At 39.6% G+C, this 14,913-nt stretch overlaps 1 protein-coding gene across 1 annotated transcript in view; it reads right to left on the bottom strand.

Annotated features, from left to right (window-relative positions):
• The window catches only part of LSAMP (limbic system associated membrane protein), a 626,032-nt gene that overhangs the window by 335,019 nt on the left and 276,100 nt on the right, over nt 1-14,913 (bottom strand). The window lies entirely within an intron of this gene.

The raw sequence follows: 14,913 nt of genomic DNA, 5'->3' as shown, positions 1-14,913 counted from the left end.
CAATAGGACTTTTATCAGATACTAACCATAATGTGATTACAAATTCATAGGAAATTATGGGTGGGCTGTCATGTTATTTAGAGGAGGATTGGCATTGGCTCAATTAGATTGTCTTTCTCTCAGCTTTTGCTTAGGGCTGAGAACCAATGTCAGAGTCAAAGGAGCCCTCCGCCTTGAAACCTCTTAATTCAATCTTACGGGATTTCTTTAAGAGTAGCTTTAACACTACCTTTAACTGAAACCTCGTCTAAATTATAACATTTATAGTAGTTAGCAATACTCATTCATTATCTTCACTAACAAGATCTGGTAGATTTGCTCTACAAATAAGAAAAAGAAAAACCAAGCAAGATTTTATATACAGTTGTCAAATCTTTGTTTTTAGGGCATCAAAAGCAATGAACATACTAGAGCTCTAGCAATCTAAGCATTCTAAATCTGTGTTCGCTTATTCCCCCAGAATTGACAGATCTCTCAAAATAGCTCATATCATGGAATAGCCTGTAATGATAACCTATAACATAAGCAGCTTAATGGTTTTCCTACGCCAATGTACCTCATTGTGCGGTTGTGAGGATTAAGAATTATTGCACGTAAAGCACTTACTTGCTGTTCTATTATATCTTTTCAGGCAATAAAGCAATATGCCAAGAGAGATGTGATTCAGATGATGACAGTGAGGGTGACAGGCACTGTCCTGATAGCTGCCCATCATAAATACACACTGGACTACCATGAGGAAGTGCAAGGCCAAAGATTCAATTACATGTGTTATGCCACTTGGTATATTACATCCCTTGCCTAATTTAGAAGGACATTTTTTTTTAAAAATTTCTTACTTTCCCCAAGATTTTAACATGAAAAAAATTTAAACATACAGAAAATTGGTCTGCATGGTGAACACCCATACATCCACCACTCAGATTCTACAATTAACACTTTATTTTATTTGCTTAGAAAGGCATTTTTAATAGCAAAGCTTGGAACACAAAAAGTATTGTCATAAACTTGAATTTATCTTAAGTGACGCATTCACTGACAAAAGCAGTTGCTCGAGGTTTAACATGCTCTGGTAAAATCCATTCTCCATAATTAGTTAAAATCTTTTCAAAACTGAAAGGGAATCTCCTCGCCTACTGGTTAAACGTTTCACAGCTTCCCACTGGTCTTAGGTTGATGACGATTTTACCGTGTTCAACAACGCCCCGCCTGGTCTGGAACCTGAGTGCTTCCTGAGTCTCGCCTAACTGGACCCTCTCCCTTTCACCTATACCGGGCTCATTTCAGCTCTTCAAACATGCCTTGTTCCCTCCTTCTTCAAGGCCTTGACACATCTTCTTCCCCTTTCCCTACTTATTTTGCTTGCTTAGCTTATCAATGTCCTCAAAGAGGTTTCCAAAGTAGGGGTGTGCACCTTATGAGGAATGAAAGCCAGTTCTTCAAGGACTGGAATAAAAGAGAAAAAAAAAAGCTTTTATTTCTATTTGCTTTCACCTAGCTTGAAGGTGAATTTTGCTTTGAAAATATTGAAATATCCATAGGCAAGAATACATACAGGTAATGTACACATAATAAACGCATATCTGGAGTATAAAAAGTGTTTTGAGGTCACAGCCTCAGATCTCGGCACAACTGTTACCTCATCATGGATGTCTTCCTTTATTAATCAGCTTGACAACATCCCCCCTGCAGACTCAGAGCAGGATACACTTCTGTGAAGCAATGTGGTAGTTATAATTTTACATTTATCTCTGAGACTATTTGATTACATCTGTTCTCATTCACTGGACTCCTGCGTGAGGGCAGGCACTGAGGTTTAGTTTTGATGATCGTTTGTTTTTTTTTTTTTTAAATAATGCTTAACATGTTTTCTAATTAATAGCAAACTCTTGGTAAATATTTGATGAATATAGAGGTATGTGCTTATGTGTGTGTGCACATGTGCATATATATGAAACATAAATGTATGCATTAGAAACATATATTAGAAATGTATATATTTGAAAGACATATCTATGTGTGCATACATCTATAAATTAGCCAAAATCAAAGCTCTTCAAAGGGAGAGCTGAGGTTTTTTCCTTCTCTATTTGTAACCAATAAACTCTTCTCCATTTCCTTTCTCCACTGATTTCAGTGGACTGTCTTTGTGTCATATGTTTATTTGCTATAGACTTATCAGGACAAAGCTCAAATATCGGCTGGGTCCAGTAATTGCAAAACTGTTTGCTGTAAAACAGATTAAGAGGCCCTACTCAGCAAGCACTGAGCCAAGTTCTTCCCTGGCCACTTCAGGAACATGTGGCAGGGCTCTGTAATGTGATGGATAACATATGAAGTGCAGAGGGCTGCCCATATGCTGCTGCAATTTTCCTGTACAAGATGTGCTCTTTGGACTTAATAACGGTGATTTAGGACACTGGTGAAAATTCCAGTTCTCTTTAGGTCTCCTTCAGAGTTTCCAGGCAGGGGGTGGCAAACCTATAATTCCTCACTGCAGGAAAGAAAATGAAAGAAGGGAAAAGAAACCCCTAGGACTGACTTGCATCAGAACTGATCAGATGAGTTTGTGCTACCTGTCACAGAAAGGGACAGATATAGCTGCTGAAATCCTGAAAGTTGAGTAAAAAAACACAGGAGGGCACAGAAAACCCTTCTAATTTGGGTTGGTGTTCAAGGAAGAAATGCTGGAGATATAGAGATAGATATAGATATAGATAGATATAGATGCATAGATAGGTGTAGATATACAGCTATATATAACCAGTGGTGAGATTAGCAAAATACAGGTTTGGTGTTTGGGAAGGGGAACAAGATAAAAGGATGCACATAAAAGGATGACAGGGTTTTGGTGGGCAGGAAGTATGATGTGATGAGAATATGGTTATAAAATATTTTAAATTAAATCAATCTTTACTTACAGAAAAAACAAGTTCAGAGTGCTACACTTATTTTTTAAATTTTTTAAAAAAATTATTTATTTATTTATTGGCTGAGTTGGGTCTTCAATGCTGTGCGTGGGCTTTCTCTTGTTGTGGTGAGTGGGGGCTACCCTTCGTGGCAGTGCGTAGGCTTCTCATTGTGGTGGCTTCTCTTGTTATGGAGCACAGGCTCTAGGCAGGCAGGCTTCAGCAGTTGCAGCACATGGGCTCAATAGTTGTGGCTCGCAGGCTCTAGAGCGCAGGCTCAGTAGTTGTGGTGCACGGGCTTAAATGCTCCGAGGCATGTGGGATCTTACCAGACCAGGGCTCGAAGCCGTGTCCCCTGTATTGGCAGGAGGATTCTTAACCACTGCACCACCAGGGAAGCCCCATAGTGCTATATTTTAAAAGGATACAAGCAGACAAGAAATCTTTCGGAAGAAAGAGACGAGTATGATGAGATGACAAAATATCATACCGAAAATAGAATGGTTCCAAAAAGCAAGTCATAATAAGGATGTAACTAGGGGAAGGGAAAGCTCTAGAGGAATGTGATTGGTAGTACGAAGCGGAAAAGGGTATTTGTGAAAGAAGTATCAGGTGGAGAATTAGGCATAGCCTATATAACCTTAAAAAGCAGCATTGGAACCTGTGGATAGATGCTTTACAGATAGGGTTCAACTCCATTTAAGGAAGGATATTCTTAGAACTCTGTGATGATCGGGTAGGCAGCCTCAGGAAGGAGAGTGAATGTGCATCACTGCAGAGGGTCAATCACAGCCCAGATAATGGGTTTCCAAACCTGCCAGATTAGCAGGTCATCCCGGGAACCTCCCGACAATGCCCAGACTCAATACAAGTGATCCTTATGTCTAGGCGAAGTGTAGGACCCCAAGCTACATGAGCATTCAGTGACGGCACAGACATAATTCAAGCAGGGAGGAGTAGATAATTTTTAAGATTCCTTTCAGCCCTCAGACCCTGATTCTAAGTGTCTTTATACTTTCTAGTGATAGTAACAATCAAAGAACTGACAAAAGGAGAAGAGCATCAGAGAATGTTTGAAGGATTTTATGGTTTATGACGTTTTTGGTGAGAATTTTTAGTTTCTCCAGGTGTTCTTCTACTTTGTACTTTATTCTCTGGTTATGTTTGCTAATGTAGTCATTGGCAAAAAGAACAGGTGATGATTCAAACCATTTAGAAATTACTCTCCTGATGGGAATCACTTTATGACGCCCTAAAACATGGAGGGCGAATATATCTCAGTGAAAAAAAATGAGAGAGAAAAAATAACAAAATAGAAACAAGCAAGGGAGAACTATTTAAAATAAAATATATTTAATACCATTTTGGTGACTGATATATGAATGTGTAATAGATGTGTGGACATACCCCAGGAAGCATTTTCCACTTCACTGCAGATAGAAAACATTTGAGAAGTTTATTAGCATGCAGATTTGCAGGCCGCACTCCTGAAATTCTGATTTAGTGAGTTGTGAATGGGTCAAAAACTTGTGTTTTTGATGAGCAGAAGGAACAATTGCACAGGCCATATTTAGAGAAAGAATATTTTACAGTGCTCTCTGATAGAACTTTCTGCAATGATGAAAATGCTCTATGCATGTGCTTTTAACGAGGTAGTTCCTAACCACGTGTGGCTCCTGAGTACTTGAAAAGTAGCTAGTGCAGGTGAGGAACTGTTGGATTTTATTTAATTTGAATTTAAATTTAAACAGCCACTCGTGGCTAGTGGCTGTCATATTGGAGAATTCAGCTTTAGAATATATGTACTTTGTTTTGGGACAAGGAACATGCAGTTTTCTTTTGTATTGTACCCACCACAGTGTGGAAGCAAGCGACACTATATCGCAATAAGAATAGCATGAAATAACATTTTTTGTGGGGTATTTCCATTCAGTCCATGAGTGAATACAACAGTATAATTTTATATTCTCAGAGTAAACGTTTTTCTTTCTATCCCAGTCTGTAAATAGTGAGTTATGTCATATTCATAAGGTAACTAAATGAAACATGTGTAGTTAACTCCATTGATTTGTACTTAAAATAGCTGAACCCTGGGAAGGAGGTACGTTATTGGACCATACGACAATCCCACCAGTTACCTTCATGACATCTCTTCTGGTAGGTGACAGGCCAAGCACATAAGCCTTGACTAGGTGTTAGGAATGGCGGTAATATAGGCTTAAGACACTCCCCAAGTGCACAGACCTCTCCTTCCTAAGCAAACACTAGGAATACTGTCTGTCAAGAAAGTCACAACAAAAGAAATCGAGATGCCAAGCTATCTTATGAATGGGTTTAGTGCCAGTAAATATTCTAAATCACAGAGCATCAGGACATACTATTCACACACCAAAAAAGAGACAACACGGCAGATTCTCCTTCAAAAATTAGTTGGATTCCTACGTCAGGCTTAGCAGGGATGTGAAGCCTTATTTTTACTGGACCTGTGCTGAGAAACATTTAGCTAGAAAAGCTACAAAATACACACACAAACACACACAGACTAAATAGATGGGGTTTGGCAGGCGAGGGTGGGGAATAGTGGATTGGGATGTTGGAATGAAAGTGCATAATCATGTCAAAATAACTCACCCCCGAGCAGAAAAGAAAATAAAAGGGAAGTAGGGCAGAAAAGAAAGAACACTAATGGGTCCGCCTCCTTCGCCCCCAGAGACAAAGGTTCTTTCCACACATTCACATTAGCATTTTGGCATCTGAAAATGAATTCTAGTGCTGGTCTATACCAAATTACTGCTCTCCTAACCAAAGTCTTAGATAATCTCATGGGGCTGGAAACAAGCGGTCTTAGAGAACTGTTCGTAGAGATTCTGTGATCGGCAGTTCACGTCTTGTGTGTGGGTTAGTATTGGCAATCTCCCATGACCTGTACAGCTTGGTGAAGTCGCCTAGTTCCTGAGAGAACCTCCCCTAAACAACTGGCTCTGGCCAGAAAACAAAGCAAGGATGGATTCTGAAGCCAATGCTTCTAAATCTTTCCCCAGTGATGTCAGGATATCATGAGGGCTCACTCTGTAATAAGAGTTGGGAATCTATTGCTATTATAATGTTTTAAAAAGCTATCCTCTACATGGGACATCCCAGTATCCCTCAGTGGCAGCCCTTTGTAGGTTCAACTTCTTTGATCATCACAATTTTATAGATGCAAGAGAGGAAGCTCCTATTGCTCAAGGTCATATAATAAATCAGTGTGTTTGGTTTGGGATTAAAATCCTGGTTTTCTGATGCTTAATCTCAGGCACATTTTACATTTCCACACTATCCCCTACCTTAATACCGTGTTTCTCAAAAATTTCGTTAAAGAAGTTTACAGATTTCATTTACAAGATAGAAAAAGATTGGTACCCACTGTTGTGGGTGTTACTTTTGCACTCACAACTTTGTCTTTCTGCCTATACGTGTGTGTGTATATGTGTGTGTGTGTATACATTTTGTATTCCAAGGCTGTAATTTTGCTGGAAGTCCTGGTCTTGATAAATCTCTGTGACCTCCAGCTCTGGCAGCAATTCTAGGCTTTGTTCTCCTGCTTATGGAATTCCCTGCACAGGCTCTGTTATGACTGCATGGCTTGGAGGTGGGCCTACCTGTCCCCTACCCCTAGCCCACCCCCCACCTGGCCCTGGCCTTCTTGCTCTCTGGCCCTCGAAGGAACAACAGATGATTGGAAGTTCCTGGGTCTGTGGAACGAAAGGAAAGGAGCTTGGAGGAGAGAGAAAACAAAAAAAATGAAAAGAAAAAGCAAGAAGAAGGCCACATATGTATATTTTACAGTTTTCAAATGCTTTCCCATTTGGAAATGAGATTCACACATGCATCGCAGGGAGTCTCTGAGTTAGCCAGACACATTCATCGCTAAGGTTAAAGCTTGCGAGAAAAGTTTTCTAAGTATTACTGACTTCTGTTTTGTATTCTGAGATTGTTCTAACTAATTTCTCAGCTTGAGTTGGGTCCTTTGAATCATGCATATGCCGAATATTTGCACACATGTTGGATAATAGTCCTTTTTAACTCAACGACACATTGTGCTTCTTAAACCCCTGTCCTGTATACTTAGGCCACAAGCAGCTGGTTTTCACAGTCAGGTCATTCAACACCCAACAATGCCCTGTTACTATGGACAGAGCAACAGCCTAATTAAATCCCTTGCAATTCTAACACTGCTTCTTCCCTTCCGTTTTTCTGACTCTATCACCTAAGAATTGTGCCAAATAGCAAGGAAAATGAGTGAGGACCAGCAAGAGTTTTTGAGGTGAAGACGTGCGCGTGGAGAAGATGTTTTATTGCAATTAATCTTATTTCATTTGAAATCAACATGGGGTGGCTTATGCACCTGATACACATGGAGTACCTTTATACTGCAGATCCTCTTCTCATCATTTCAGATATAAGCGTGCATGTGATGCATTCTCTGCTCTAAAGGAGCCTCTAGCTTACTGAGAACAATACCAGCAAAGAGTGTAACTGCTGTGTGCACGGCGTCAGGGGCCCGTGAAGGAGCTGTACCCACCTAGTAGTACTGAGGTATCAGCAAGGGCTTCCTGTGGGAAGACAGTGAATTCTGACTAGTACAAGTAGGTGGCCTCTATCAACTACTGCTTCTGACTCTGTCTCCTTACTTGTAACTTTTAAAAAGATCCCATGCACCAGGGCGAGTAGATGTAAACATTCGCTGAATCTACCCCCTACATAGAGACCACAGTGCTTTGTCCAGGCATACACTGAGTATGTGTGAGCAGAGAATGGAAGGAAGTTGAAATTCTGTACACTGAGCATATAAACTAAGTCTACCCACCTCTGCCCATTGGATGGGCGCGGAGCTGGTTTCAGAAGCCTGGCCCCAGCTTGTCTGCAGTCACCGCTGACCCCTCTTCAGCCAGAGCCTGGCTCCACCCTGCAGTGGTGTCCCATCATTGCAGCTTTCTCCTCTCGTGTTAAATCAATAGTTTATGACATGTACAAGGGAAAGCTGTAAAATTAATTTTGTCCCCTGCAGTGTGATTCCTATCCTGTTTGCTGGCAACATAATGAATATGTTTGCCCTCCAGACCCCCCGCCCAGTAGAGCAATTGGAGGATAAAGAAAGAGAAAACAGGAAAGCACAATTAGGTAGATGGATTAAAACTGGATTAATCAGAGGCTTAGCTAAAGATAGGCACATGCCTTGTGCGTGTGTTTGTGTGTGTGTGTTTGTGTGTGTGTGTGTATCCATATGTTTTCTCAGAAATCCACTAAACAGGAGATGATAATTAAGGAAAATGTGGGCTCTATCTGTGCCTTGGCAATTTAAGGGTGGTTCAGATAGGTTATTTTTAATTATGATGGAAATTCAAGCAGAACAGGCTGGCTCTACTGACTCCACAGGCCTCATCTGCTGTCACCCCCACCCCTGCCTGCTCCACTTCTATGCTATAAAAATGCCAAGTTCCTTATCACCAGGGACCCTGCACTGCTGATCCCTTGAATGTCTTCCTCTAGTCTCTGCATGATTGGCTTCCTCTAAATGAGTTCTCAGCTGCCCTCCCACCCCCATCCAGGCTCTCCTGATCCCTTTAGTTCTGTTGCATAATTTCCAGAGCCTTTAGCATCTGAGAATATCTTGTATCTATCTATCTACCTATCTATCATCTATCTATCTATCTATCTATCTATCTATCTATCTATCTATCATCTATCTATAGAATATGCATGCATTTCCTTTTTTTAAAATTTGTTTCTCCCACTAGAATGTATTTGGTGGGGGCAGGAAACTTGTCTATTTCATTCCCTGTGCAGTCCCAGTAACCACCATAATACCTACCATGTGTCATTAGTCAATGACAGGCTGAATCAATGAATAAATGATATATTGAGGTAAAAGTTATTCAGGAAAAAAAAACTCCGTATTTTCAGCACCTTCTGCTATTGTAACAACACCCTAATTGATAGGAGCACAGACAACCTTTATACAGCACTTACCATGTGCCAGGAACTATTCTATGCTCTTTGCATACTAACATATTTAATCCCTACAAAAAAACTTAGGAGGCAGACACTATTATTATCCATATGTTTTAGATGAGGAAACAGGCACAGAGATCTCCAGTGATTTTCCCATATTCACAAAGTTACAAAGTAGCAGCACTAGTATTTGGACTTAGGCATTACAACTCCAGAATCCATGCTCTTAGGGACTATACTAAACTGTCTCTCAGTTTATATCATTATCATAAGCAACTACAGGCACTCAGCACAAATAAAACAACAATAATAACAAAAGGCCAAATATGTATGTGTGTGTACATATTTTTTTATAATTGCATCAGACCACGGGCTCCCAAAACACACAGTCATTGCTACCAGAAAAAAATCTGGCATAGATATTCAGAGCCCTGTGACTTGAAGTCACATCACTGAACCTATTCAGGTTAGAACTTAAGCAATATATGCAGCTGTACTGCCTATGAGTGAAGACATATTTATTCACAGCATCATTTGGGCTGAGAGGTTGTTACACATATCTACTCTTCAGAAAGTGTGGAGAGAAAGGGGTGTGTGTGTGTGTGTGTGTGTCTGTGTGTATGTGTATGTGTGCATGTACACAAAAATTATGGAATTTAAAATGAGAAAAGAAAGGCCTCAGAATCTTATGAAGTAGTATAGCCTTTGTACCTGGCCCATATGTCTCTCCATTTATCCATCCATCCATCTATCCATCTATCCAACCAATGGCTGCTATGAGCCCATCACCATGCAAGTGATGTAAGCAGGGGGTGTAAGTAGTGACCAAGGCCAATACTGCCCCTGCCCCCCATGGAGGTACATCCTGGCATGTATTGCTCTCAACACTCCCCACCCTTCATCCATACAGAGCTATTATGTAGAGCCAATTTGTACACAGGGCAGAGAAAAGTCTATGCATGAGTGTGAGGACCAAAGGCAGAGCAAGAAGAGAGGCACGGCCATCAGAAGAAGCGGCACTGGGTAAAGAGGGAAGGACTTGTGTGAGGAAAGCAGCAAGTAGGAAGCCAGGAGATGAAAGCAAAGGGACCTGGGGAAGAGGCAGAATCGAAGAAGGAGTGACAGTTTGTACCAACAAACTCAGCAGGTTGATCCCATGTATGCAGGACAAGTAGAACTGTTCAAGTTAAAGCATGTTTTAAAGTGTTTTAAGATATATCAGTGGAAATATAAAGTTGTTCAAATTGTTCCTTTTCCTAAAAAATACAAAGGACTCCACCAGCCCATCACTACTGTGTTTGTTTTGGGAAGATACCCTGAGAGCTCTTATTTCACTACTGACCCATGGGTGTGTTAGGGTTCACGGGATGACAGCCCTGGGGAGGGCTCTCCATGCCACGGATGGCAGAACTATGGCTATGTTTCATAAGAATCAAAGGACATTAATTTACATTTGGAACAAGCGGGAAGAAAAAAAACCATCATTTTATTGTCAGTTTTGTTCCAAACAACCCACCCCTCACCATGAATGCCACGTAGACCTTTGACAGAAATTCATGCTAGAAGTAGGATGTAAAATTTTAATGAGATGATTTTGATGTTTACAACCTCTAAGAATGTCCCCCAAAAGTCATGTGGTGGGAGGCATTTTCTTCTACTTTTCCTGTGTATAACTCTGCTCCTTGAGCATTTAACTTGGCAAGTCCTGACAAGATGGATTGGAATACCCCTGGCTATACAACGTGTGCTTGCCTCTGTGGTGTGAGTTGTCAGGGAGCAGGACTGCCTTGATGACCTGAACATCTTCCCCACTGACGCCTGAAAGTCCACTATTAGTGATTAATGCTTAGGAGAAATCCAGGAGCCATTATGGATTAGATATTTGTAGGTTCAGTTTCTTAATTTAGTTACCAGCAAACACAGTACAATTCATTATATATTTCTAAACATGAAATCTAATTCTGCTGTCTTTTTCTAAAATGGAGATTGCCTCAAAAGGGACATTTGTAGAAGCCTTTAAAACTGATTTGTTGATAAAATAGTTTTACTCCTTGTACTTATGACACAGGAGAAGGCATATGAGAAGAAACAAAAAGGCACGAAATACCACCACTTAAATTGTGCTTTTCCCCCTAAACTGCCTCTGGTGAACCTAGTAGTGGAACAGTTGTTCTTGAAGACCCTTTGCTATTTTGCTGTTTACATCCAGACCAGGAAACAAAATGAGAGAGAATGAGAGAGACTGGCTTAGGCAAGTGCTGACCACAGGGTCTGAGGCGTCCAACAGAGGTTAAGCTTCCAGAGCCTGTTTCCCTTCCAGTTCATCCCCTTCTCCCTGTCTGCCTCCCGTGATGAAAGTGTAGCAGTGAACAGCACAGTCCTTTTGGCTGTTTCTGGGAAATCTGGAGCCCAGCAATGCCAACACAACACTGTCCACTCTCTGCAGAGAAAGCCATCACCATTTAGAAGGAAGGCCCTCCAGAAATTAAACATGTTTTTTATAACCTTGTTTTACATTTTAAAAGTAATTCTGCCCAAAGATAATTCAATTTCTTTAAACTCGTTCCATTCTTTGCAGGATCAGAAGAACCACTGATGATTTCTGCCGAATAGGTTTTAAAAATCTAATTTATTTTCCCCCAACTCCTGCTGTTGATTACTGGCAGTGGGTCTTCTGAAACTAGACTCATCTATTTTTAATGCCTGCCATGCAGTACATTTTTGAATTAAATGGGTGTGAGTTTGAGTAAAGCTTGTGCCTCTTGTTACGGGCTGTAAACACCAACAGTAGACACTGGCAATTTTCTTAGCCAAAGCCCACTGTTATTAACAATTGATGGCCTTAAACCTCATCTATGAGAAATCATACACCCAGGTCTCTTGTTAGTCTTCACTCTATTTATTGTGTTTCTTGTGTTTGTCTGTGTGCTTTATAACAATGCTTAGATTTTTAAGACACCAAAAGTTTTTCAAGTTCCTCTTCAATGAGGCAATGCAAAAAAAAAAAAAAAAAAGTATCTCTTTAAGACTAGTCATATGATAAGCATAATTAAGTAAAATTCAATTTGAATATTTTTCAACCTACATTAAAAGCAAGAAAAGTAAGAAAAGTGTCCAAATTTTAGCTATCAGTTGCCTTAACTTGCTGTATAAGCCAATCAGAGGAGACCAGTATTTATGATTCAATCTAATTTCCTAATGGCATAATACAAACAGTGTAATGCGCTTGTTATTGTGGCTGCTTTTTGCCTAACTTAAGAGGCTTTGTAAATATAGATAGAGGTAGATATATAGATATAGATAATTATATCTGTATCTATAGAGATACAGAGATATAGATACCTATCTATCTAGAGGTAGATAGATAGATAAACAGTTGAATTTCCTACTATAAAATGTAAAACTTGCTTTGTGTTACAAGCATTGGATTAAAAGGTTATTATCATGGAATAATTTTATGACTGGGAAAGACAGTTATGCAGAATGTTTAAAAACATGAGTTCTGGAAAACAGTACACTGACCTCTGTCTCTTACTTGTTATATGATCGTAGCAAATTAGTTAATCTCTCTAACCCTTACTCTGGAGAGGGGCATAGTAAAACCTATTTGAGGTTGTAAGAATTACATAAGATAATATATGTAATGCATTTGCTATGTAACAAGAGGTGGGATTAACATTCAATGCATTAATAGCTGCTTGGGTGCTTTGACTATAAGAAAGAGAGGATCCTGACATAGGAGTTAGACAAGGAGGTTGTTTATTATCTCACACAAGAACAGCAAGCTGAAGCAGGCTCCAGGGTGGCATGTTAGATTGTTGGCTTTGCTTTTCTGCACTTCCCAACAACTCCCTCCTCTCCATGTTGGTTCAATTCTCAGGTGCAAGGAAACTCTCCAAGAGACTCCTAACAAATTTTTTCTCACACATCATTGGCCAGAATATGGTCGTGTGCAGAATAAAATATGGGTTAAGAGCATAGAAACTGAAATGAGATGGCTTGAGTTTGAATTCCAACATTACAACTCATACCTGTTTGTCTTTGGGCAATTGCTTCATTTCCCTGAGCCTCAGAATCCTTATCTATACAATGAGGATGCTCAATACTACCCTCTTCATTGGATTGCCGTGATGATTATTTGGGTTAATACAAAGCAAACACTTAGAAGAGTACCTGGCACATAATGAATGTTTAATAAGTATGAGCTATTTTAAATTCTAAACCAATCACTGAGAAGAGGAATGAAATTACTATTATTGGCTTAGATTCATTTATTAGCTGGAGAAAGGATCACTTTTCACTGAATCATGTGGAAGAATAGAAACTTTAATTGAGTTATATTAGGCAGGCAACTAAGTCTGATCACCGCACTCAAAGCACTAACACTGTCACTACTTCTCTTAGTTTTTAGTAACATCACCACATTGCTTTTCTCCCCAAATGAGAATCCATTGGCTCAACTACAGGTGAGTTCTATGCGATGGTTTGATTTTTATCTATTATTTCGAACATAGAACATCTTTTTGTCAGCAAGTGTATTTTAAAAATACATTTGCACAACTACTTATCATTCATGATATCTCTGAACTAGGACATCATTCTAGCCTTGAGTCATTTTAAGTCTACTGAACCCAAAGGGTCCAGGACCCTTGAACCCATCCTTCCTCTAACTTCTCCACAGGTCCTAGTAAGGTAAGGCAATATCAAAATGGAACTAATAGAGGTAGGAATACAAGGAGCAGGTGGAGAAGCCGCTAGATGAGAGGGGAAGAAATTATTTATCCATATCTCCTTGGAATTCAACACAGTGCCCAGTGCATTGTGGTTCCTCAAAAAAAAAAAAAAAAAAAAAAAAAGGCTGATGAATACAGGACAGAATGAATGGGCATGGGTGGATCCTTGATGAGGTGAGCACATGTTCATTCAGAAACAGTTTATTTACATAATAAAATTAATTTAGTTGGTATACAGTTCTATTAATTTTGGCAAATGCCTAGTCGTGTAACTACCAACACAATGAAGACACAGACTTGTTTTATCATAGTTTTCCTCTAAATTTATTCAATAAGTATCAATTGATCTACATCCTGTCAGGTACTGGGCAAGTATCTAGTTACAAATTGGTGAATAAAGAAGATATGACCTCTAACAATGTAGCAATGTAGCTGACTGTATGTTCACAGTCCTACATAATTTGATGACAAAAAAGGTTTAAAATGTCACCATTCCAAATAAGTGAGAAGTAAAACTAGATGTTTATTAGCAATTCTACCGTTTTAAGGTTTTTCTTTCAAATTTTGTTGAAAGCTCTTAAGTTCTTTTAAGCTAATTATCAATGTCTCTGACTTCTACTAAAGGTAAGAATATCCACAGGAACCAGATACAAATATCTGGAATTTGTTACTGGGGCTTTCCAAACAACTGATTTTTTTTTTTTCTGTAAGCTTTTGTAATAGAGAAGAGAGAACGTAGTGGGGAATAGAGGCAACTTCAAATCTACGTTTTAGGAGTATCTGAAAACTCCCAAGGAAGATCATAATAAAGAGAGGACATGGGATAGATATGTAAGCGCCCAGTTAATCTCAATTATTCTCTCCAGAAGGTCTGCTTCCAGAATCATGTGTTATCGATGTCGTGTGTCATGATTCAAGCTTTGCTCAATAACCTAAAAGTGAGGATCAGTTTCCTTTTATTGCATGGTTGAGTGAAGCGATTCTTCCCCACCCCACACCCTGACAGGAAACAGAACAAAGTCTCCACACCTACAGCGACTACTGGGAGACAGGGAGAAATGATTCAAAGGAGATGAAAGATTTCCACTGTCTCAAACAAGGCACAAAGAGTGAAGGAAATTGTCAACAGTACAATCCACTAAATTCTCAAAAATCTTAATATCTACTTCTTTCAACATGTATGAATTTTGTGTCAGTTACAAGAGCCAGGGTAGCTGCACTAAACACTAGGTTAAGCAGAGGAAGCCCCTATTTGGGAAAATCCCCCTGCATTTATT

Source organism: Hippopotamus amphibius, chromosome 10 (assembly GCF_030028045.1).
Source record: "Hippopotamus amphibius kiboko isolate mHipAmp2 chromosome 10, mHipAmp2.hap2, whole genome shotgun sequence".
In the NCBI taxonomy this organism is placed as follows: domain Eukaryota; kingdom Metazoa; phylum Chordata; class Mammalia; order Artiodactyla; family Hippopotamidae; genus Hippopotamus; species Hippopotamus amphibius.
The sequence above is the reverse complement of the archived record's forward strand: the minus strand, read 5'-3'. Positions and strand labels throughout refer to the sequence as shown.